Source organism: Ursus arctos, chromosome X (genome assembly GCF_023065955.2).
Source record: "Ursus arctos isolate Adak ecotype North America chromosome X, UrsArc2.0, whole genome shotgun sequence".
In the NCBI taxonomy this organism is placed as follows: Eukaryota; Metazoa; Chordata; class Mammalia; order Carnivora; family Ursidae; genus Ursus; species Ursus arctos.
In genome coordinates this window covers 111,522,500-111,547,787 of record NC_079873.1, presented here as the reverse complement: position 1 = coordinate 111,547,787, position 25,288 = coordinate 111,522,500, and the positions used below count along the sequence as shown (strand labels likewise).

The 25,288-nt window shown below is 38.0% G+C and overlaps 1 long non-coding RNA gene across 2 annotated transcripts in view; it reads right to left on the bottom strand.

The window, feature by feature from the left end:
- LOC123002287 (uncharacterized) overlaps window positions 1-25,288 on the bottom strand; it is a 1,175,027-nt gene that overhangs the window by 76,313 nt on the left and 1,073,426 nt on the right. Inside the window, exon 10 of one of the 2 annotated variants that reach the window (XR_008960257.1) lies at window positions 7,858-7,952. This is a non-coding gene — a long non-coding RNA (uncharacterized LOC123002287). Of the gene's footprint in view, window positions 1-5,150; window positions 7,953-25,288 lie in introns of those variants that run through there. The other variant, XR_008960258.1, reaches the window with a different exon arrangement.

The window sequence follows — 25,288 nt, the reverse complement described above, 5'->3', positions numbered from 1 at the left end:
GATCTTGGTATCATGACTTGAACCAAAGGCAGACACTTAACCAACTGAGTCACCTAGGCACCCCTGGTTTAGTGGTTTTAAAGGAATAATAAATGAAGTAAAAATCTTTAAGCAAGATTAATTTCACAGAAAATCTCTTTCAAATTCATTATTATATTTTTAAAGTTTTCACATGTATAAGGTTGCATTGATCATTAATCTTAATGGCCCTTCATTTAACAGTTACAGTTCATCTCAGTTAACATACTTGAATATCATTAACAAAACATTTTTTGCAATCTGTAACATGCACACAATAAAAAGAACAAATACTAAACTTACTTGAACAGTTCAGTGAAATTTTACTAAGTAAACACACCCACATAACTAGCACCCATATTGAGATATTACCACCAGCATCCCATAGAACTCATTGGTGCTCTTCCAACTCATTAACCCTAAAAAGGTAATTGTTTACTCACATGTATCAGCATAGATTGTTAATCTTTATGTAAATAGAAATATACTACCATGTCATTTTAATACTATTGTTAATGTCTGCAATATATGCCTTTTTCATTTTAATTAATCCATTAAGATATATCCCCAATTCACAAAAAATGGTTCAATGGCTGCAAATAGTGTACTAAAGTGCAAATGTAGCAATGAAAATGGTAACATAAATAGTATAATCCAGAATAACATCATAAACATAACTAGAAAATAGGACTCCAATAAGAATATGGAACATGTATCTGTGAGTTCAAGAAAGAAAAAAAATAAATCTGTGAATGTAGTCGTTTCACTAAAGCATGAAGAAAGGGAAATTGGAATTAAAAAATAATGAAAAGGAATATTTGAAAAATTAGATTTTATTGAAATAGTGGTAAAATTTCTCCTATATTTGCTGTTACAAATTTTGCTAAACTCCAGCCTAAAGCCATCAACAATTTTGTACTGTTTTCAAAGGAAACATAATGATGTCACTGGTAAAACAATCTCTTCCCAACCAAATCTGACATAAATGTATCCAGAAGGAGATGGATAAATTGTAACTTAAATCAGAGGAAACACAGAGAATATATGGGCATCTTTCAACATCATACTCATCATGGCAAAAGAGGTACAATGAGATGCAATTAACACTGAAGAAAGTCGTTAAAATCAGCTACAGGTGTCTCTCATGAAAGAATAACTGGTATGGGAATTGTGTTTCTGCTATAAATGACTAGAGAAGCAGGAATAAATAGCATATGAAATAACTGTTTTCAAACAGTAGGTAAGAGGCCACACAGGAGTTTGAGCCCTGAGAGAAAGGAAACAGACAAGTTAAATCCTACTTTTTCCATGAATTTCTATCTGGAGGCAATTTCTAATCTATTACACAGAAATGGGAATCCCAAGAAGTACTTAGAAGCCTTGCTCAGTTGAGGTGACAGATATAGTTGCTCAAGGAAACTGGGGGTGGCTGGAACTGTGGGAGATACTGGAGAATAAGAAGTTATGCAAGAAAGAGGGCTGGAAAGGTATTTGGGTGAATACTAATCTGAGCATGTTTACGGTGAAACTCTTTGAGGAGCCAAGGAAAAACCAACTTCCAGGGAGATACAAGCTGAACAAGTTTCATAGCTTCCAAAGCTTCCAAAGACATTTTAATTCCTACCACGTATAGAGAAGAGACCTCCTTGCAAATGCAGGGTATGTAGTAGAGAACCAAGAATGGTCAGCCTTTGTAGCAGGGCTAATGTAGCCCTAGAAAAAAGTCCCATCTAGATCTGTTTGAGCAATTCTTAAGAACAAGGCTCAAAAAGATCATGCTTATCTACAAGTAACTTAACCGCTTTCCAAAACAAAACCCTAAATAACTAAAAATGAAATATTACAATTCAGTTATTAGTATTCAGTTAAAAATTATTAGATATGGCACAAAACAGGAAAGTGTGAATCGGAATTATAAATAAATATATAAGAAATATATATATATATATATAGAAATATATATATATTATATACACACACACACATATATATAATTTAAAAAAGTGAACAAAGAGGGTACGGCTTATAAACTAAAAAAAATCTGCAAAATTAATGATAAAGATTATACCTAGTGAAAAGATGAAGGCCAGTTGAGCAAAATATGACAGAGAACATAGGAGATCACATAATATCAATGAAACACAAAGTGGAAGAGTACATATCTATCAAACATGAAGATATTTTTCTTTAAAATTTGCTTTATTGCTATGTAAGGTATGAATCAGTCCCCTGCATGTATATCATGTGTACATCTGGAAGAAATGCTAGATCACATTTTGTTTCATTTATCACCGAAAACCCATACCGTGGAAGAAGAAAATTTTAAATTCTCATTAGGTCAGTGATTATGTGTAACCCATGATTAAGACTAGAAAAGCTGCATTTGGAGTCTACCTGAAGGAGCACCAGCTGTGTGTGCAGTAAGTCAAGGTTTATTTAGAAAATAAAGAACTTGCGCCTGACTGTTATTCTACAAATTGCTATAATCACAGGAAAACAGTTATACCTCCTGAAGTGCACTTAGTGAAAGTTGTGAAAGTGATCAAACAATGGACACTGGATGCATGTTTTCTGCATGCTGTGTATAGAAATGGTCAAAAAATAACACATATAGTTAAGTAGCATTACTCTTGAGGAAAAATAAGCACATATGAGTTTTTAAGGGAAAGATGAAATAAAATCTTGTCTTCACAGCAGACACAGTATTTTGAACAGCCGAAGCCTATAATTTCATGGACAAAACATCATTATGTATAATACTGTGGATAACTTATGAAAATGTCTTAAGTGCAAATGGTTTCCAAAAGGACTGACAAGAATTTGGCTCTTTCCCCAAATCTAAAGATCTTCCTAAACTCATTGAAGAAAGAAAGTGATGACATATCATTAGGCATAGTTAAAACTCACACTTAAATGCTTTCCTAGAACATGTAGAATATTTTTGAGAGCCAAATGAAACCAGAGACTAGAATTGGAACCTAGTCTCTGACAAGTTGAAATATCCAACGTTCCAGCTGTTGAGTGCAATGTGCTTGTCAACTTTGAATCTTATGGTGCGCTGATAATAGTTTTTACTGAGACATGTCTCCATAATTTCTGGGTCCTCATTTTGTCTTAATATCCCAATCAATCTGAAACGGTCATGAAATACTTGGTGTAGTCACCAATACCGTATAATTGTAAGTTAGGATTTTCTAACTAAATAAGAGTAAGAAAAGAAACTGACCATCTAGCTCAGTTATGTATAAGTCATATATAAATTTCTGGTGAAAAAGTCACATTTGTAGACTAGAGACTAAACTAGTGTTATTTTATAAAATGGGAATATATATGATCAGAATTAATTTGTTAAGTGTCATTACGCATGGCATGCATAAAAAGGACACAAGAGAGGCAAGAATGGTTGTATAGGGACAAGGTTGGAGATTTTTCAGTAATTCATGAGAAATATGACAATTGTTTGGGTAAGAATGTTGCAGTGGAGATTTAGTTTAATGGGTGGGTACAAGGGGTAGGTGCTAAACCTATGGGACCCAATAAAGATGAAGTGAGGAGAGGAATCAAAATACGGCCTATGTTTTTGGCTTTTGTAGAACATTTTATCTTTTACTGTAAGTAAGAGCACAGGAAAAAGAACAAGTTTCAAGTGACAGAAAGAACATTCTATTTTATCATGTTGAGTCTAAGGACTGTGAAAACTCAGTAGGAAAATGTCCAATAGGAAGTCATTTATATGAGCCTGGTATGCAGGAGAGAGATTTTGATTGGACATTAACATTTTGAAGTCATCAGAATACTTATGATAATTAAAACAATAAATTTGATAACATCATCCAGGAAGCATGTGAGTGAAAAAATATAGGGCAGATCTTTGAGGAAATACACATTCGAGGGGAAGATAGAGGAAGGCTATCAAGAGAGTATGGTGTCAAAGAAGTCTAAAGAAGAGAATCTTTCAAGATGGAAGGGTGGGGAATCAACTGGTGAAAGTGTCACTGAGAAGTGGAGTGGCGTGAGGGCTAAGTATCTATTGTATTTCCTGAAATAGAATTCATTTAGCAGCCTTATTTTGAGTAGTATCATTGTACTGATCAAGGTGGAATTCAGACTGGATTCGGTTAAAGAGTGAATGCCAGGTATATTGAAACCATGAGCATAGACAACTCTTTAGAGAAGTTCGTACATAAGCATGAGAGAATTAGGGCTGACTCAGGCAGTGAAGTTAAGAGGAAAAATTGAAAAGCAAACAGACACTTTTCCAATGAAGACATACAAATGGCTAACAGACACATGAAAAAATCTTCAAAATCATTAGCCACCAGGGAAATTCAAATCAAAACCACACTGAGATACCACCTTACGCCAGTTAGAATGGCAAAAATGGACAAGGCAAAAAACAACAAACGTTGGAGAGGATGTGGAGAAAGGGGATCCCTCTTACACTTTTGGTGGGAATGCAAGTTGGTACAGCCACTTTGGAAAACAGTGTGAAGGTCCCTTAAAAAGTTAAAAGTAGACCTACCCTATGACCCATCAATTGCACTACTGGGTATTTACCCCAAAGATACAGACGTAGTGAAGAGAAGGGCCATAGGCACCCCAATGTTCACAGCAGCATTGTCCACAATAGCTAAACTCTGAAAGCAGCCAAGATGCCCTTCCACAGACAAATGGATAAAGAAGATGTGGTTCATATATACAATGGAATATTACTCATCCATCAGAAGGAACGATTACCCACCATTTACAGCAACATGAACGGGACTGGAGGAGATTATGCTAAGTGAAATAAGTCAAGCAGAGAAAGACAATTATCATATGGTTTCACTCATTTGTGGAACATAAGGAATAGCAGGAGATCAGTAGGAGAAGGAAGGGAAGAATGAAGGGGGGTAAACAGAAGGGGGAATGAAGCACGAGAGACTATGGACTCTGGGAAACAAACTGAGGGTTTTGGAGGGGCTGAGGGTGGGGCATTGGGCTAGGCCAGTGATGGGTATTAAGAAGGGCATGTATTGCATGGAGCATTGGGTGTTATACACAAACAATGGATCATGGAACACTACATCAAAAACTAATGATGTACTGTATGGTGACTAACATAACATAATAATAATAAATAAATAAAACAAAAAGCAATAAAGACAGGTAAAAATTAAGAATATGTAATTGTTGGGGCGCCTGGGTGGCACAGTGGTTAAGCGTCTGCCTTCGGCTCAGGGCGTGATCCCGGCGTTATGGGATCGAGCCCCACATCAGGCTCCTCCGCTATGAGCCTGCTTCTCCCCGCCCCCCCCGCTTGTGTTCCCTCTCTCGCTGGCTGTCTCTATCTCTGTCAAATAAATAAATAAAATCTTAAAAAAAAAAAGAATATGTAATTGTTGGGGTATCTAGGTGGCTCCGTCGGTTAAGCATCCGACTCTTGATTTTGGATCAGGTCATAATCTCGGGGTCCGAGGATCAAGCCCTGCATCGGGCTCTGTACTCAGTGGGGAGTCTGCTTGAGGATTCTTTCTCTCCCCCTCCCTCTGCTCGCTCTTGCTCATTCTCTCTCTCTCAAATAAATAAGCAAAATAAATATTAAAAAAAGAGTACGTAATTGTTGATGGGAACAATTCAGTAGAGAAGGAAAGGTTGAAAGACAGGAACAATGAAAAGGTGGGAGAGTGTGAAATCCCAAGCACAATGTGAGTGGTATAATTTAGATGAGAGGAGGCACACCTTAATTCCAACCAGAAAGAATAAAGAAAAAGTGGGTATGTATATAGGTAGGTTTGTAGAACGTGAATTCAACTGCTTGGAAATATACCAGGTAGGTTTGGGATATTGGAAGTTTCAGGAAATTGAGAAAGATCTGAGGTAGTCTTGTAGAGAAAGAAGGTCAAACTGATGAGAGAAACCTTAGTAGAACTCCTACTTAGTGGGTGGATCCAGTTGAGGCTAGTAACCACTAATTTTAGTGTTACCATCAGCCAAGTTTTATTGCTTTTTAAAGTTTGGTGGCAAGAGCAGAGGTGAAACTTAAGCTTATCCAAGGTTAAGGTTCTGTCAGATGTATGTGAAGAAAGGGAGATTAGAAGAGTAGTTGAAATTACAGGCAGTATAAAGTCTATCAGGTTAAGAGTTGAGTTGACAGGAAGAAAGTTGAGAGGTTACTAAGAATTTGAAGTGCCTATAACTTCAAAGAATAATAGTAGAAAGAATAAATGAATGAGTAAGCTGGAGGTTATGGTAAAAAAGCTAGAAGGAATTGGAGGTCGAATATTTCTGAATGATGGTACTAGTGTGTGATTGTACAAGTTGGCTGAAGTAGAGTGTAGAAGGAATACATTGGATGTTAAGAAAATGAGAGACCAGTGTATTGAACAGCTCATCTACATGGATATAGAAGGATGATAGCAAGGCTTGAGATAAACAGTAGGCTTATTGTTCAGGCGCCTTTGCCGTGTTGAATAACTGGAGGAGACTTTTGGATACAGTGACAAGAAATGGGAGAAGGTGATCTAGCTGGAAGGAATGAGTCTTAAAAAAGTAGAATTTTAAAAGCTGGAGTAATAATGTTTGAAAGCAGGATTGTAGCTCTAGGAGGACATCGATCTCAACTCTAATATCTGAATGGTGGGAGTTGTGAAAGATTCAACAGCTTCCACTGGAGAAGCAAGATGGTGTGCTTATAGCAGAACTGGATTAACACTGAGGCAGAAATTTATGTTTACTGAGTAGGGTGCTTGAACTGATGGCTTTGGAAATGAAGCATATTCAGGTCATGACAACACTCAGATTATGACCTTAAAGTGAATGGGTAAAGGAAAAAAATGTTTCTGTAGAACAAGGAGGTCAAGGAACTGAGAAACTAAATGCTGGGTAGGTTCTAGATAAGAAGGAACACTTTTCCAGAACGCAGCAAAAATTCTGAGTAGAGAGGAATAGAGTGAACCAAGTCAGTAGATAACAGTGACAAAATGAGGTATATAGTTGGATGTATACCTCAAAGGAGCAAGAGTATTTCATATTATGGGAAGAATAAAGATCTGATTATAGTCATGGGGAACAAGGATGATGCCAGTCTGATCTCCCTACTCTGAAATCGGTGTGGAAGAGCCTTCACTTGAAAAGGGATATGCCAACTCCAAGGGTTTAGTTTTAATTAAGGTTTTTACTTAAGAGTTTAGGTTTTAGTTAAGTCTGTTTCAGTTAAGATATTAGTTAAGGCTTCAGGTTTTAGTTAAGTCTGTGGAGGAAATTATGATTAATGAGGTAGTAGAAATAACAGAGGACATGGTGGAATGATTTGGGATTAAAGAGATTTTTTTTGAACTCTAAAACTATTTATCTAACTACCTGACTACTATCTCCATTTGGATATATCAAAAAATAATATTGGCCTAAACACATCAAAGAATTAACACATGATTTCCCCTCCACATTCCCCCTGCCCCCCCAAAATTCCTAATCCTTCTTGTAGTGTTCTGTATCTATCATCATCTTGCAGCTGGATTTCTCCGATAGACTCTGGTTGGTTCATCCTTACTCATACAACTCTTCCCTCAATCTTTTCTTCACATTGTAGCCAGTGTGGTAATCTTTAAAACTCAAATGTCTTGCCATTGCTCTTAGGATAGGGGCAAAAATTCTTTAACATGCTATCCAAGGGCCTGCATCATCAAGGCCCTCATTATCTCCTGTGCTTCATTTAGTTAATACTCTGGCTCACTCTACACTTTAGCCAAACTGACCTTGCTGTGATTCATCGAATACATTATAATCCTCTTACCATAGGTTGGCTGTTACCTATAGTTGTGTCGACTTACAGTGTTATCTTTTTTCTTCCTTACTCACCTTTTTGCCATGTGAACTAGGCTAGGTCCTTTGGATCCCAGCTTAAGCATCAGAGATGGATTCATTCAGGTTCCTTTGTTGAATATTCTTAGACCCTAAATGTGAAAGAACAAACAACAAAATTTCTTGGAAAAAAACACAGGACAATATCTTTATGCCCTTGATAAAAGACAGAGGTGGCACTGCAGATAATTGGGGGTGGAAATTATGAACTATTCAATTCATGGCACTGGATAACTGTGTACCCATTTGGGATAAAAGTAAAAATAAACCCCTACCTCACATGATACATATAAAGAAGTTTCAGGTGAATTAAAAATATGCATTATCTTTTAGGAACATAAAAGAAGTTACAAAAGAAGTTCTTCTTAATAAGTATAAACTAGAAATAGTCCAAGTGTCTATCAACAGTAAATGTGTTAGTGTTACATTCATACAATGAAAAAAAAACAATAAAAAATAATAAATTATTGTTACCTATTATGACATAGGCAAGATTCACAAAGTCCAGGGAAAAAAAAGCCCTACATAAAAGAAGAAATATTGTGTAATAGTTACACAAGTAATCCTAGTCTATTGTGATGAAACAAGTAAGAGTAATCTATGATAAAAGTCAGAATAGTGGTTGTCTTTCTAGGACAGGGGAGATGGTATTGACTGGAAAGTGGCATGAGAGAGACTTCTAGGTTTCTAGAAGTGTTTTACCTCTTGATTTTGTTTTTGGTTACATGGATGTATTAATATGTAAAAATTCATCAAGCTATACATTAAGATTTGTTCACTTTACTATTTGTGTTTTATATCTCTGTAAAAATATTAAGAACTCTCAAGAATTTGTCCCTATGCATCACTGGAATTTCACTAGAGCGTAAGATCCATGAACTTAGGGACCTTGTCAGTCTTATTAACTAATGAATGAATGAATGTAAAGAGAATTTGAAGGCTGGATCAAAGGAGAGGAAGCCCAGGATATGATGCTGAGAGGGTTTGCTAGGATAGATGGTCTCTAAACTGTTACTTGTAAACTACAGAGAACAGCAGAGTTCCTTGGGAGATGACTGGATATCCCAAGAAATTTTGATGCAGTAGTTCTGGGAGTGGTGCCCAAGAATCTGAGGTTTTAACAAGTGTCCCAAATAACTCTAATGTAGGTAGTCCCAGGTTCATACACTGAGAATGATTTTTCCGAATGTTTATATTGTAGAAAGAATCAAAAAAATCATGGAGGAATGACTGTACCCTAAAAAGGAAAGTCAAGCTTTGTAATAGAGTTGGTCACTCCTTTCTCTGCAGACCTTCAGTAGTGACCTACACCATGAACCTTGAGATTAGCACTGGTAGTGGAGAGATCTGGTGGCTGTAGTGAATACTGGGAGAAGGGCAAGCATGAGTATCTGGGGCCACCACACAAAAGTATGGGCTATAGGAGATGGTTAGTAAGAAAATATGGGTTGACTGGATTGGAACAGGTGTGATGGGGGAAGATCTGGCTGATCCCACTGAATCGCTGAGTTCTCAAAGCATGCTTCGATATACTTCAATTCTATTTAAACTTCTTTTTTTTTTTTGCACTTCTCATTTTTAACTTCGTGTTACTCTTGTTTGTTTACATGGCTAACTTGGCCTCTAAACTGTGAAATTCTTTTTTTTTTTTTAAGATTTTATTTATTTATTTGACAGAGAGAGAGACAGCCAGAGAGAGAGGGAACACAAGCAGGGGGAGTAGGAGAGGAAGACGCAGGCTCCCAGCGGGAGAGCCTGATGTGGGGCTTGATCCTGTAACGCCAAGATCACGCCCTGAGCTGAAGGCAGACGCTTAACGACTGAGCCACCCAGGCGCCCCTAAACTGTGAAATTCTTGATGGCAGAGGCTATGCATATTTTTCTCAGTAGTCTATGTACCTAGTATGGTTTTTCTTTAATGAACAAATGTCTGAATTTCATTGAGGCCAGAATTCAGGGGGAAGTGGGATATTGAACACAAGTTCCAGGGAACAGTACATACATATCAACATGCATATGAGCATAAGAATGATGGGACAAGATGACCTTGGCAAGCTGGGAGACTGAAGTTTTCATGGTCAAGCATACTGATACATATCATATCAATGAAAGTCATCTTTGCATATGTTGATAAGATCTTTTATAAAGATGTGGGACTATGATAGAGGCCATATTTTGGTTTGTTATACTTTGGCATTGAGCATAATAACCATCTCAGGGCAAAATGCTTATTTCCTATGAGTGATTAATTAGGCATTACACAACTTGTGTGTTGTCAGCATCAAGTGTTTTCTGTCATCAGATTTCAAAAGAACTTTTTATCTTGTTTCTGCATGGGAATAAGGAAATTCAATAACCATGAATATTTCAAAGTGCTTATAATTAAAACTTCATGTGCTTGGCACAAAAACATGTTTCAAAGATTGAGCCAATTGTTTGCTGATTCTGCTGTCAGTCTGCACCCGTGCATGCTAACAGCTGGCTAGTAAACACTGCATGGCATTGCTTCTCAGCCACTGTGGAAGGAATGGAATCTCTCTTTTTTTTTGGATAGCATCATTAATATTCAAATTGGTATTGCTCATGTGGTACTTCCCATTAAGCTTTCCATCTGGGGCAAAATAAGCTCACCCAAAGGTGGAGATAGACAAACTTTTACCACATTGAGCCACTGAAATAGAATATAGTCTACTAGTGCTAAAGAGGAATGTGGTGATCTAATTCCTTTCCAGCTGAACCTAAGGGAAGGCCAAGCTGTGCAGAGCCCTTAGAGAAGGGGTGGGTGTTCTTTTGCAAGGTTGGGGTAGGAAGGTGGGGAGCAATTAGTGGTATGTGCAGCCAAAGTAATAAATGCCAGAGGTTGTGTATACAACTCAACAAAGTCAAGGTAAACAGGCCCAAACTGTCTCCGATATGAGGGTCCTACATTAACAGCAAATTGAAGCCTAGACCCTAAACAGGGCAGAGAGAAGAATAAGAAAATCAACGAGAAAGTGGTACAGATGCAGATGGATCTGGAATATGGCCAGGTGGAATGCAAGCATCCATGATGGCTCTTTGTGCCATTGTGAAAGGTCATGTTTGAATCATTTAAAGGAGAGAACTGAGACAGGGATCACCTACCTTCTGCCATGCAATGCAAAGAAAGACTAGATTCAGAGGTAATTATCAAAGTGCCTTGTTAGAAGTTTGCATCCCTACTTATAGAACCCCACTCAGTCGTTCAAAATTTTGACCACAGAGAGTAGGGAAGCTACTGAGCTTCATTTATTTTATAATCAAAATGTCCAAGAAACACAGACCTGAGCTATTACAATTGTCATTAAGCAGATGGGGAAACTGATACTTGGAAGGAAGTGGGAGCAATGGGACCCTTTCCATGCTTCCTATTTCCTTGTAAGTCTGCAACTTTGGCTCAGTTTGCTGCTTTCTCTGAGTCGGCCTCTATGATCTCATTCATTACACCTTTACTGTCAAGTGACCGATTTAAAAGTATTTCTTTTCTATCTCTGCTCTTGGTTGATTACAAAGCTTCATGTCTGGAGAGCGGCTTTCATTAAATCATTCGTAATAACAGTGAGCCAAGGTTCATTCAGTCTACAGTGTGATACACAGTTACTTTATTGTTTCTTCTACAATTTACAATTATTTTCTTTAGGGAGTGAAGGTTAAGAGGAAAGTGCAATAGTCTATGCAATTTTCTCTAATTCTCAATATAGTAAGGTCTAGGTATATGCTGATTTGGTAGCAACTCAATTTTCATAATTATGCTAAATATTCTTTTGCTCCAGTGTTAAGCCTTGACTTCCCAGCCCTACTCAGCTACAGGTACTATTTCATCAAACTACAGGCTTTGTGCCACCCAAGTCATGGTCCGATATTGCAATATTAAGCCAAACTGGCAGAATATTAGGAACCCTATTCACATCAGTGGGTGGAATCTGGAACCAGTCTTGCTATTCTGAGCACCCAAATATCCACCTCACCATAAACACTGGGCATCTGCCTCAGTTCCTTTTTAGCTAGTTTAGTCCCTCTTTGGAGCCATGCCCCCAACACCCTCTCCACTTGGAGGGAGCCCTAGTTCTCTACCTAGTCTGTGCCAATCCCTCATCCAGTAGCTAGGCCCTGTCTTCTGTTCCCAGGTCCTAGCTTGGATCCTATGTCAAACAAGACACACTAACCAGCCCTAAGAATTTCCTTCTATTTGAATGCAGACTATCTACTGGGGAATCATGTTCGTGTGCCCTACCCACTATATTAAAAGCACTGTCAATACCATGATTTGCTCACATTACCTCTGAGTTTACCATATTCACTGAATACTACGTTCCTCAGAGCCCAGCATTAGAGCTGGATTAATCTCCTTAACCCTAGCACAGATTATCTATAACAGTTTCTTCTATTTTCAAGCTAGCATGCCAGCAGTTTGAATATGTCTTGGGGGTTGTATCAGACTTTCATAAGAAAAGTCCAATGATTTCAAAGAAAAAATAGAATAAGAGACTCCTGTGTGCGCCAACAGGACAACGATAGCATTTTTACCAAGGTGAACAGCAAGGACAAATTCAAAGTCATTGTCTAACTTTCCCAGCTTCAGTCCCAGCCCCATTTAGTTGCTCCCCTAATACTTCTAACCCGTAAGTTTAGCCCCACCTACTATATGAGTCTGTAGTGAACTAGCCTGGTAAGATGACAGGCATGTCATCTTTACGAATTGGTAGGATCTAGACTGAGTGCTGCCAGCTGGAACCTCACATGCCTGGATGTCTGTCTTGGGTATGTAAGTACTCACTTCTTCACAGCTATTCCCCCATTCTTTTATGCTCAGCCCATATCACAGTGTTCCTTCTTTGTTTTCTTAATTTGTACACTGAATCCACAGAAACCTGTGTAGAACCCTAGTATACTTCCTCAAAACCCTGATGCTCTACTAATCTCATGTAAGCCAACTTCCCTGAAGAGTTGGATCTAGTGTCCTTTATGCCTAAATTCTCAACCAGATGGACCCTCCCACCCCCAGGATGCATGCTGGTCTGATTCAGCATCATTACACCTCAAAATGCCTACTGCCACGTCCTACCCATCATATCAGGCCTTATTGACTCTCAACACCTATCACTCCCGACTGAGTTAATCATGTTTCCCTGAATATTGTGATTTGGATGCTATAAGCATATAAGTGGCCAGCTCTGGAGCCAAATGCATGTTGTTAGCCCTATTCTGGTCCTAGCTTCACCCCAGCATCATTCAAGTTCAGCTTTCTTTCCTTCCCCATTGGCCTGTCATATTTCATACCTACGATTTTTATACTTAATTCCCTTGTCAAGATAGTATAGTCTCTGGTTGTAGCAGAGACACTATCCATGCCATGAAAATCCCTATTCCATATAATCATTAAAGCACTGTGAAAAATTAGGAATTTGCCAGCAAATATATTTTGATTCTGCTTGAACAGTGTTTTAATTTTCTTGCTTTCTCTTTCTCTTTTTAAATGTCATTCAGTAAGGCTTATCTTCCCTTTCACTAGAGGCGCCATCACTCCATATTGTCTTATAAGTGGCCTGCTTTGCTCATTTAGCAAACCTGCCTAGACCCTGAATGCGTTTAGGTTTGTGACAAAGCATAGCTAAGGTAAGTTTAAGGAAGAGTAAAAGGCTAAAAACAAGCATCTGAAAAAAAGCAATTGCAAAGGAAAGAGAATCAAACTTTAGTATTCATATATTTTTCAAGTATCTATGTTTGCAAATTGGCTTAATGTAATAAAACATGCTGGCAATAACATGTTCAACATTACATGAATTGGCAAACAATGCATTTGAACCATAAGAATCTGTAACAGAGGAAAAGCCTCCCTGATAAAGTGCAAGAAAAATAAGAATTATAAGAGACAATTTTTGAGGGAGTAAATGATCTGTTCAGGATCTGGTAGATGATTCTGTTCAGGAAATATAATGTAAAATACTACCTCAATCCAAACAAACTTCATTTCTGTTAAGAGGAATTGATAGTCAAAAGAGGGGTTTGAAGAACTTGGTGGTTATATGTAGTATTGCTTTTATTCTATGGAAAATTTAAGCTATGTGTCTCAGCTGTGGTTAAAAAAATGGATGCATCTATTTTGTGTGTGTGTGTGTGTATATATATAGTTATAGTTAATATACATATTTTATATGTATAAAATATAATTAAATATATACTTTATATATATATAAAGATATAGTATACATATGTATAATGTATAAGTATATATTAATATACATATATGTATGTATACATACAAATACATATGTATATAATATACATATTATATATATAAAAATATATAAACATAAACATAAAATATAAAAATAAAAATTAAAAAATATATAGTGGGTTTCTTTGGATTGCTCTCCACGTCTCACAGCATCCTCTTCTATGCACCATGTGCTCCATCCCTCAGGGTTTTTAATATTTTCTTTGGGCCCTAGAAAGAGTCTATTCCCTTTGCCTGTAATGTGTTTTCTGCTCTTATATACTCAGTGCACTCCAAATCAGAATGCTACCTCATCTGCAAATCTTCCCATTACACCTTTAGTAGGAGTCAGTAGCTCCCCTGTTTTTGCCCTTAATGCTGCTTCTTCATTTATATAGTTCCTAGTATGGAACACGCATGATGCTAAGAGCTGATGATCCCAAGACGAACTGAGTAGACTTCCTGAAAAGAACTCATGATGTAGTGGGGGAAACAGATGGTATTAACTATGATTGAATATAATGGAATGATTCCTCTTGAAAGGAATGTGCAGGGACTATGGTAGTATCAAGGACAAACAAAGAAGTCAACCTGGCAAGGATATGAAAAACTTCTCTGAGGTGGGGGTCTCTGTGATTGCATTCATTACATTGTAATATAGATGTTTATATGTGTGTATATGTAAATATGTGCAAGAGTACAGAACACCACAATCTATCAACATTGTACTGAAACTGGCACACGGCCATAGACATTGGGTTCCCTATGATGTTGCTGAGGGAGAACTGGAAGATTCTAGAAAAGGTGCTTCTATTGATAGACTACATGGGTTCACATCTTGATTTCATCTCTTAATAGATATATGATATTCAGCAAAAACATAACCAAGCTTCATCATCAACATTTGTGAATAAAAGCAAAATGACAGTACCTGTCTCACTGAGTTGTTGTGAAGGCTCAGTGGTTTAATATATGAAAACCTCTTAGCACACTGCCAGGTTTATAGTGGCACTCAAAAAACCTTAGCTATTATTATTGTTGTTTTTGTTGATAATGTTCTTATAGTTATTATTAATACAACGGCTACTCATATTTTTATATGATACTCTTCAAAATTTGAACTATGTTTCACTTAGACTCCTCTCTGAGCTAAACCAGGATATAGGAAGTGTTCTAGGCTTGATGGGTTTTAGCCTGTAGGACAGAAATCTGGCCAAAATATCATAGTACCAGAATTAAACAGAAATGTGTAGATTAATTGATCAAGCCTTTTGGATTCAATAAAGCAGGACTACCTGAAACCAATGTTTGGAGGATTTAGCATAATCCCAAGTCTGACTATTAACCAAGATGCAAAACATAAGACCTGCGTCAGCATGACTAAACTGCCTCCTTCAAACTTAACCTAAAATAGAGTCATAAAGATCAGCAAGACAGTCGTAAAGATAGCACAAAAAGAAAGGCAGGTGGGGAATGAAGATAGAAAGGGAGGCCAGAGGTGAGGAGATGGAGGAAGAAGGTGAGACAGAAGGAGGGATAGAAAAAACGTGAAAGGAGGAAGAGAAAAAACTCTAAAAGGAAGAAAAAATTAAAAATAATTGATATGATAAAATGCGATATAACCCAATTGTCTTGAAAAACCATATATTTTAGGTGGGGATGACAATCAAAATACTTAACAATCAGGAAGGTGTAGAAACTGACCAGTCAGAATGGGCATGCTGTATTCCTCCAGTATGTCTCTACCAGTTGACCAGGAATTTTGACCTTAGGCACATTTCAACTCAGACATCTTATTGCTTGAAAAGATCCAGGGAGAATAATGCTTGCCTTCTTGGAGAGTTAATTTTACTCAGTTAAAAAAAATTGGTGGGAACATTACTCTTAAACTAAGAAAAACATGACATATTATTGATTTGAATGCCAACTTCACAAATATTTCTAGGAATAAAACTTGGGACTTCAAAAGGATATTGAGCTTCCTCAGCCACTGAAGACTACATCTTTAGTTCTTCTGGAGCATGTGTTCACTCTTCATAAATTGAAGGGAGTTTGAAAAATATTTCTTAGATGTCTGGGGAAGGAATTTATTAACCCCACAGTGCTTGGATCTAACAAGAAAGAGAAGAAGTTTCCTGTTCCCATTTGTGCCTGTGTGATTAGCTATATCCTATACTTGATTAGAACATTTGCATAAATCCTGGGAAGGGGAGGGCTTGGAATGCCAGGGAAAAGTGCCTGCCTGAGGAAATTATGCAATGAGAAAGGAGGATATGGTGGGATTTGTCGTAGGTTGGGATCTCCAGTAAGCTAACACAAATAGAGATGAGAATGCAGAATGGTTATTAAGAAGTGTCTCTGGGATCAACACTGGTGGAAGGGAAGGGAAAGAAGCAGGATTGGATAGAGGGAGAAGTTGGTTTGTGACAGAGTCTCAACAAAGGCCTCAAGCAACACTATAAGGTGTTTTGAAGCTGGGACGGCCCTTTAGAGTTGTCTGAGTGTGGGCAAGGAGACTAGGCTTTTATACCACTTCAGTGATTATTCACTGGATATGGGCTGCTCCAGGGAGGCGGTGCAACTTTGGGCAAGGTGGATCTCTTCAGCGGAGGAAATTTCTGTTGAGAGCTAACAATTGAGGGTGATGCTATGGCCAACACTCCTAGCAGCTGGAGGAATAGGTCTTTCAGTTCTGAAAGAGGGAGATCTGAGTGGAGCATCAGAACTCTCACTGTAGGACAATTCTACCTATGCTGGAACATTACTCAGCTTGGATTTGCAGCAATCTACTCCCCAAAGGTTAAGTGACGTAGGCCTTGGGTTGCTTCTGGAGCTCTCAGATATCTGAAGCTTCACTGCAAAGGAGTCAAGGCCAGAAGTTTAAATCTCATGTTCCATTTTGTAGGATTTCAAATTTGCATTCCTCTAAGAAATTTGTATTGAATACCTAAAATGTTCCAAGCATTTCTCTAGACACTAGGGATTACAAAGGTAAGCAAGGCAGACATGATTCTCACCTTCTAGGAACCTACAGAGCGTAAAGAGATTAAATTTTCTTATTAAATAGCTAATCTCAGTAATTTGGTAAATATTAGCTATTCTTATCCTTGACAGCTAAACAGGCTAAAACAAGAGAGTTACAAATGGGACACTGCTTAAGTACTTTTTGAGGATTTGAGAGACTACAGTTTAATATGTCATTGATTCAGCACAAAGACTGAATGGTTAATTGGTAGGCAGGGCCAGCTGACTTGTCCTCCTTCATACATTTATTAGTTATATGAGCTTGGATAAGTTACTTGGCCTCTCTGTGACTCAGTTCCCTCAACTATGTGTGGTGCAAGTACGTAGTCTTGCAATGTTAGTCCATATTACGTTAAAACTCAAATTTGATACTTGAAAGAAATCCTAACTATACATTTCTACTTTCCATCTCTTTGTAAACAGCATCCCTCCGCCCTTCCCCCCGTGTCTTCATACCCACATTATGGTGTGACTTCTTGTCCCAGACTTGGATGGGTTTTGTCCTGAAGATTTACCTCAAATTAGTATCCGTATTAGCAAGCACGCAGGACAAGAAGTTGAAATTGCATATTAGCCTAGTTGGAGTGGGAATGCCCAATCGGCTCAGTTCAGAGTTAAGCTGAAGCTTAGTAGCCTCTGGGCATAAACTTTAAAATTGAATGATTAAAATTCAATCATTTTCCTGTCAGATATATTAAGAAAGACAGTACATAACTGAAAGAAATCATAATCAAGCTGTGTGTATACACAGGACTACTGGATCATGATTTAAGGTTTAATTAACCAGTCAATTCTTATTTTTCTATATACGGTGGTTGTTCTGAGTTACTGGGTTGGCCATGACAGTCAAAACCAATAGTTAAGTCACAATCCAGCAATTGCCCTTTTTCCCCATGTAGTGCACTATTTTGAAGAAAAAGCCTCAGAGGCATTTAATATAAATGAAAAGGAAGTTAAAAGTTATAGCAACTGCCATTTTCTGAGTGCTTGCCATGTGCTAGGTTCTTGACGTGCACCCTCTTTAGAGCTCAGATCTATCCTGAGGCAGGCCTTATTTGTATCTAATTTTGATAGATGAGGAACGTGAGGCACAGAGAGGGGCAATAATTTCCCTGAGGTCACCACAACTGCAAAGTGGTAGACTCAGAATTGAAACCCAGGTCTGCCCGACTCATATGCATGCCAAGCTTCCTCTCACTGGAAGCCAGTTCAGTGTCACTTGTTACATACTTGTCACTTGTTACTAGCTTATTGTGTACTCACTTGTATTTGTTGGTGTGTTTTACCTCTGAATATGTTTGTTGCTTGACAGATGAACACGTGTGGTGCATTAAAACCACCACCACCACCACCACCACCATCTCCTCCATCACTAATATTTATTGAATGCCATCTGTCCGTCCTAGTTCTAACTTGTATATTTAAGTTATTTAATCCTCACCACAACACAACCCTCCAAGGGAAGCATTACAAGTATGCCCATGTTACAGATGGAATAACTGGGACACAGAGGAGCTAAAGAGTAGTTGCTTTATTTTTTAAAAACATTATTTATTTACACTACACAAAAACTAATCAAGTACTGTATGGTTACTAACATATCATAATAAAAAAACATTATTTGAGAGAGAGAGAGAGCGTGCGTGCACACAAGCAGGGAGAGGGACAGAGGAAGAGGGAGAGAGAATCCTCAAGCAGACTCCCTGATGAGTGTGGAGCCCAGAGCAGGGCTCAATCCCAGGACCCTGAGATCATGACCTGAGCTGAAATCAGCTCAACTGACCAAGCCACCCAAGAGCCCCAAGCACAAAGAAAAGTATGTGATAAAAAAGAACTACGTTACCCACAGAGTCTAAAATATTTACTTTCCTTTAGAGAAAAAGTCTTCCAATCCCAGGTATAGAGTCCAAATCATGGAGATAGTAAGTAATAAAATCAAGGTATATTCGTTTTGAATTCCAGCCATCCAACCATGGTTCCTATTTGAGTGTTTCACTTAGAGTTTAATAATAATAGCAATAACAACAGTAATATCAGTAGCTTTTAGTGTTTACTTTGTGTCAGACACTTAAGGATGGACTTCATGTAATATATGGTTTCATTTACTACTCAGAACACCCTGTGAAGGTGCTTCCCAGTCATTGTCCCATTCAGCTTCCATTTCTTTCTCTCCAAAAAGTACTCCTAGTTAGTTCAGATCTCTAGTTCCCAAGACTCATGTAACGTGGTAGAAGATGGCCAACCCCACTGTCCGCTCAGCAGTAGTAGTCCCAGTTCCCATGTCAGTGAGCATCAGAAGTGGACCTGTGATCTACTTCTGGCCAATGAAACTTGAGGGACTGCTTTTGTGAGAGTTTCCCTTGTTAAAAGGAGATACTAAGAGAAATGGTCCCTCTTCTGCCTCGGATATTGACTTGTCTGGATGTGATGCCTGGATATGCTGCAGACATACTGCTCTGACCTGGAGGGAAGCAAAGCCAACATAGGAAAGAGGACAGAGGGAATCACAAAGAAGCCAAGCTTGGAGGCTGCCCTACCTCATGATTTCTTGTGATGAGAATAATGCACTTCTTTATGATTAAGCCAGTTTCAGAGTCATGGTTTTCTGACACGACTGATCTCTGCAGTTAATATTGTCCCTATTTTAGAGTTGGTGAAATTGAGCACTGTTTGTCTTGGCAGAGCTGGGACCGGAACACAGGCCTTTTCTACTATAAAGCCTGTGACTTTTTTTCCACAATCGTATTCTGACTTGATAAGAGGAAGAGAAAGAATAAGTTTGACATACAAAATGACACATTTTATACCGTTAAGTAACAGGAAAATTTATGAGGTAGGCAACAGTGCCTACCCAGTTGTCTTTCAGGCATTATAACACATTTTCTCTGCCAGGCACGTATATTACAAAACACTCCTGGCATATCATATACACACACATTAGTGAAGAAGCTGCCAGACTGCATGTATTCCATGGATACATATGAATAATTTGAAAAGATATAAAGGGCAATCTGTCCTCATTCTGTGACAGAACTCCCATTAATGTGCAGTGGCTCACATGGCTGGGTTGACTTAATACAGTTAGGCCTGTCCTTTTGCAACTTGGGGCTACTTGCCTCATGTTCTGAAGTTGAATGTCATTTTATTCAATTACACCATTAAAGTGATGTTATCCTATATAGGACGATGCTGACATCCCTAAGATTCTCAGAGTTTGTGTCTTTGGCAGTGTCACCTGACACAATGCTGAAGTGGTAATTGTGACTTCCGGCCCTATAAAAACTCAAAGCATCTGTACTATTCAATATTTATGATTGCAACCAATGAAATGCAAAATCATACATATAAATCTATCCTTAAAGATATATAACTGGTGTTTAAGTATATCCTATCTGTACTTGAGTTGAAAATCATAACTAAAAATTCTCATTGCAATTAGTACAATTTACAAGTTCTTTTTATATACACACATGTGCACACATGTACTTTGTAGTTTGTGTATCTATACATACATATAAATATGTATGTATGTATAAATATATGCATATACTTTCCTGTGTCTTCATAAATAGTTTATATTTGGAAACCTGATGGTCGAGTAGATGACATCAAAGATGGAATTCTAATATTTATTCACTATTCCAATATAGATATTTAGAAAGTACAGATTTTTAAAAATATTTTAATGTTTTTTTATTATATTATGTTAGTCACCATACAGTACATCCCTGGTTTCTGATGTAAAGTTCGATGATTCATTAGTTGCGTATAACACCCAGTGCACCATGCAATATGTGCCCTCCTTACTACCCATCACCAGCCTATCCCATTCCCCCACCCCCCTCCCCTCTGAAGCCCTCAGTTTGTTTCTCATAGTCCATAGACTCTCATGCTTCATTCCCCCTTCTGATTACCCCCTCTTTCTTTATCCCTTAGAAAGTACAGATTTGCTGGATGTTACAAAATATTTTTGACATTGAGTTGAGTTTTCCATACTATTCTAGCTTGTGAATTTCCATTTGTAGGAGTTTATAATGACTTTAAAATTTAATTTGTACCAAATTACAGTTTTTTTAAATTTTAACATTGGAATAAATTAGCCTGTAATTTCTTTCAAGACTATAAATTTATATGAGTGATTTTCTACCATAAATTAGTCCTAGATTTTTCTTGATTTCAGTTGCATCATTTAAAATTTTCTTTGATTTGAAAAGTTTCATTCCTGGGTGGTGATGACACAAACTATTAACCAAAGACATGATGCTTGCTTCCCAGAAGCATGAAAGACAGCTTTCGGCACACCATAATGCAGATGAATGGAGAGGAGTGGGAGAAATCTGTGAATGTTTACCATGATTTAATGATCTCTTGAAAACCATCCCTTCTTTTTGTCTCAACCAGCAGCCAGTATGTTCAGAGAGTGAGAAAGTGTGGAAGCACACACAGTGCTCTCTAAAAGACAATATTTAAAATGAGCCCAGGTTCTTCCATGGCTGTTTTTTCTCCCTTCCAGTTTAATACTAAGCCAATGCTGTCTGACATGATTCCTGAAATAGACACAGATTACTTATTGGAAAGATATCTATTGGAAGAACATAAACAAAATTTGAAAGGTGAGCATTTGGTTTTAGAAACTATTCTTCTCATTTTACCCTGAAAGTCAAAACACACGAGCACTGAGTACTTCTAGGAATACAGTCAAAGGTACAGAGGCATTAAAATTTTTTATTTCGAAAATTTGTTAGGAGAATTTTCTTTTCATTCACAGGATCCTCTGAGGGCTAGTAAGGACAGTTGAGAAATTTATTAACTGGTATGCATGCTAGGCTAAGGGTTTTAATTTCTGGTTTCCTATTATTGCTCACAGGTATATGTAAGCACAATGAACTATCTTCAGTTAGTTGAGCACACATTAGAGTCTCACTTGCGTGCCCCTGCTATGAGCCCCCATATACCTTGTATTTCCCCTCTTAGAAAGCTTGCCCAGCTACAGAGTACACACTATTCCATTATCTTGCTCGGTGCTGTGCTGACAGCATGGTTGGCACAGGGGAGACATCCAATGAATTGACACCAGAATGAACAGGTCTCCAGTCATCCTACAGCATGTCATGAAGTTTTTCAAAAACAAATCAGCAAGTAGGATGGAGGCTTTTGGAATTGAATAAATAAAAAGGTGTCATTCATTACACCAAGGGGGAGATCTTATAAATCACTTCAAGAAGCTAAGCCCCCCAGAATTAGGATTTCATTTTCTTCTCTTTGTTCAGGATGAATGTAATGACAGGAGAATTTGGGGCTACCAACCACTACAAAAGTACAAAGTGGGGGGAATTTTATCTAGACTTAAAAGGTCAGGAAGGCTTCTCTGAAAAAGTTAAATCACAAATACAATGCTTTTCTTAACCATGTTCAGTAACATGTTTTACATACATGGGACTCTTGAAAATATTTATGAGGGGAAGTATATAATACATGGCAGTATAATTGTTGGCCTAAGCATTAGATACTATTTAAGAATTTATAAATGTAAACAAGTATCCCCCCCCCCCCGCACACATGCACACACAGAGAATTCACTAATGATACACACCTACTCATCTCTGGCATCTCTAGCTAGCTGAAATCGCTTCTCCAAACAGCTTTGTTGTTGGTCCCTGGCTTTTGATTTTAAGTTAGCTATTCCCCTTCCCTGAGCAGAAAGAGCTCTTGTGCATGTGTGTGCACATGTGTGCAGGTATGTACACAAGTGTACATGTTTGTCATTTGTACCCATTTTTACTAAGTGCATGAATGCATGTTTTATGTTTTTCACACCCATTCTTCTGAGATTAGGTTTCAAATGGCATGCCCTTGCAGCATCACATTTAAGCTCCTTTCAATGAAAAACTGACGTCCCGAGGTATAGAAGAGAACGAATACTTCTGAACTGCTCAGGAAATTCACTGAAGATGATTTTTGAAACTGTTCTTGAGGCAGAAAAGACTCAGGCTCATTTAAATCTATCGCTACACCTTAAGCGGCACTTTAGGAGAGGTCACTATTTTGGAGCACTGTTCTTTTTGAGCTAAAAGAGACTTACAAATATTGTCCGAAGTCACCTTATCTGATAGAGAACTGAAGCCAATGAGCCAGAACACATTGTCTGAGTGCATGAACAAACAAGGAAGCTGATGCCAAGAAATAGGAATCAATAAACAGATATGTGGCACGTATAACCAGATAAATTGGGGCACCTGGGTGGCTCAGTCGGTTAAGCATCTGACTCTTGATTTTGGCTCCATTCATGATCTCAGGGTTGTGAGATTGAGCCCCACGTCAGGCTCCATGCTGAGTATGGAGACTGCTTGAGGTTCTCTCTCTCCCTCCTCCTCTGCCCCTCCCCACCCCACTCACACACTCTCTCTAAAAAAAAAAAAACCCAGATAAATGTATGGCATTATTATGATTACATTATTATTACAACTATTATTTCAGTTCCTTAGATAAACCAAACTCTTTCTTACCTCGAGGCCAACTTTCCATCTGGCTAACTCCTACTTTCATTTATATGTCAGCTTAAGTGCCTAGTACTCTAAAAACACTTAATGTCAAATACACAGAGGTTCAAAAAACCCTCCAATTTAAAAAAATTATTTAAAAAAATGCATATTTTTTTTAAAAAACTTCCCCTGACTCCCAGTTCTAAGCTACCCAATGATTGTTATGCATTTTGTTTCCCAAAGGAAACAAATTTTAATTATATCTTTAACTAATACAATTAATGTCTTTTTCTTTCACTGGATTGTAAGGTCTAACGTGTAGAGATTATGGCTGTCTGGTTTACTGTTATATTCTCAACACCTAGCACAATGCCTGGTAAATAGTAAGTGCTCAATTAGTTCTTGACGAATGAATAGATTCATCAGCCTATCACTGGAACCACTGACTTCATGAACAAGTAAGAAAGTGATTTGGGGCAAATTTCTGGGACTGGTGCTATTGACTGCCAATCTACTTTATGTCATCACTACCTAAGAGAACCTGTTGTATTTAACAACTCTTAATGGAGGTATAGGATTTCTTTTTGGGGTAATGAAGATGTTCTGAAATTAGATAGTGGCAAGCTGTACTTTAGCTGTAATGTACAACTTTGTGAATATACTGAAAACCACTGCGTTGTGCACTTTCAAGTTGTGAGTTTTATGGTAAGTGAGCTATATCTCAATGAATTATTTTAAATCTATCAAGGGGAGAGACCATGGTGAACGTCCACCCACTTCAGTGATGTGGGCGTGGTCTGACTTTACAATTCCATAGTCATCTAGAAGACGGTTATATGTTTTCAACATTTGCACTAAAAATTAAAATGAAGTTAATTTCATTGAAAACCAGGGATTTTGCTATTAGCGGTATGGTGCTATGGCTCTAGGCTTTATGTCATCCAGTCTAGGCCTTGCCAAATCTCTGCAGTTGTGTGATATTGCTCAGAATATTAATGTGGCAATGTTTAAGCTCCCATGATATAAAGGACGCATGAAGCAACGGATGTCACAAAGGATTCAAGTGACAATTCACTGGCTACCTCTCCTCCAGCCCTACTTTTCCACTAGGAGACAATTCTACAAGCAGGAAACCACTGGCAGACTGAAATACCCACACCAGATCCTTCCATCCCTGTCCTCAGGAGGATATACTACTAGGAATTTTTCTTCTCCCTCATATGGTTTTCCCACTGCCATTCAGGCTGATTGCTGAAACGTTTTCAAAGTGAAGGCCTTTCAAAAGAGGCAAGCTCAACCAGAGGCTTTGCTTGGCTATGGGAAGGCACAGTCCTGATGTTAAACCCTCACTGTTTACAGTAGTATCTTAGTACAAGCCAATAGCTTCAAAACCACATGTCAGGGACTGGGGAGAAGAGCACAGAACACAGGGCAGCAGTCATAAAAAAGTTCCACCTGTCTTTTGGAAAGTAACAGGCATTTTGGCACCAATAATCAACCGAACCTCAAGATGATAGCAAAAAACTTCACTGCCTCTAGACAGCAGGGACCTGACTTTGATTTCTCTATGTGCCATTTAAATATTACCTACTACACCTGTGTAAATGTTATTAGTGCCCCCTTTCACTCTCAAAAGTGTCCTTGTTTATATGAGAACTTATATGGTCACCTTAACTAAGAACCATCC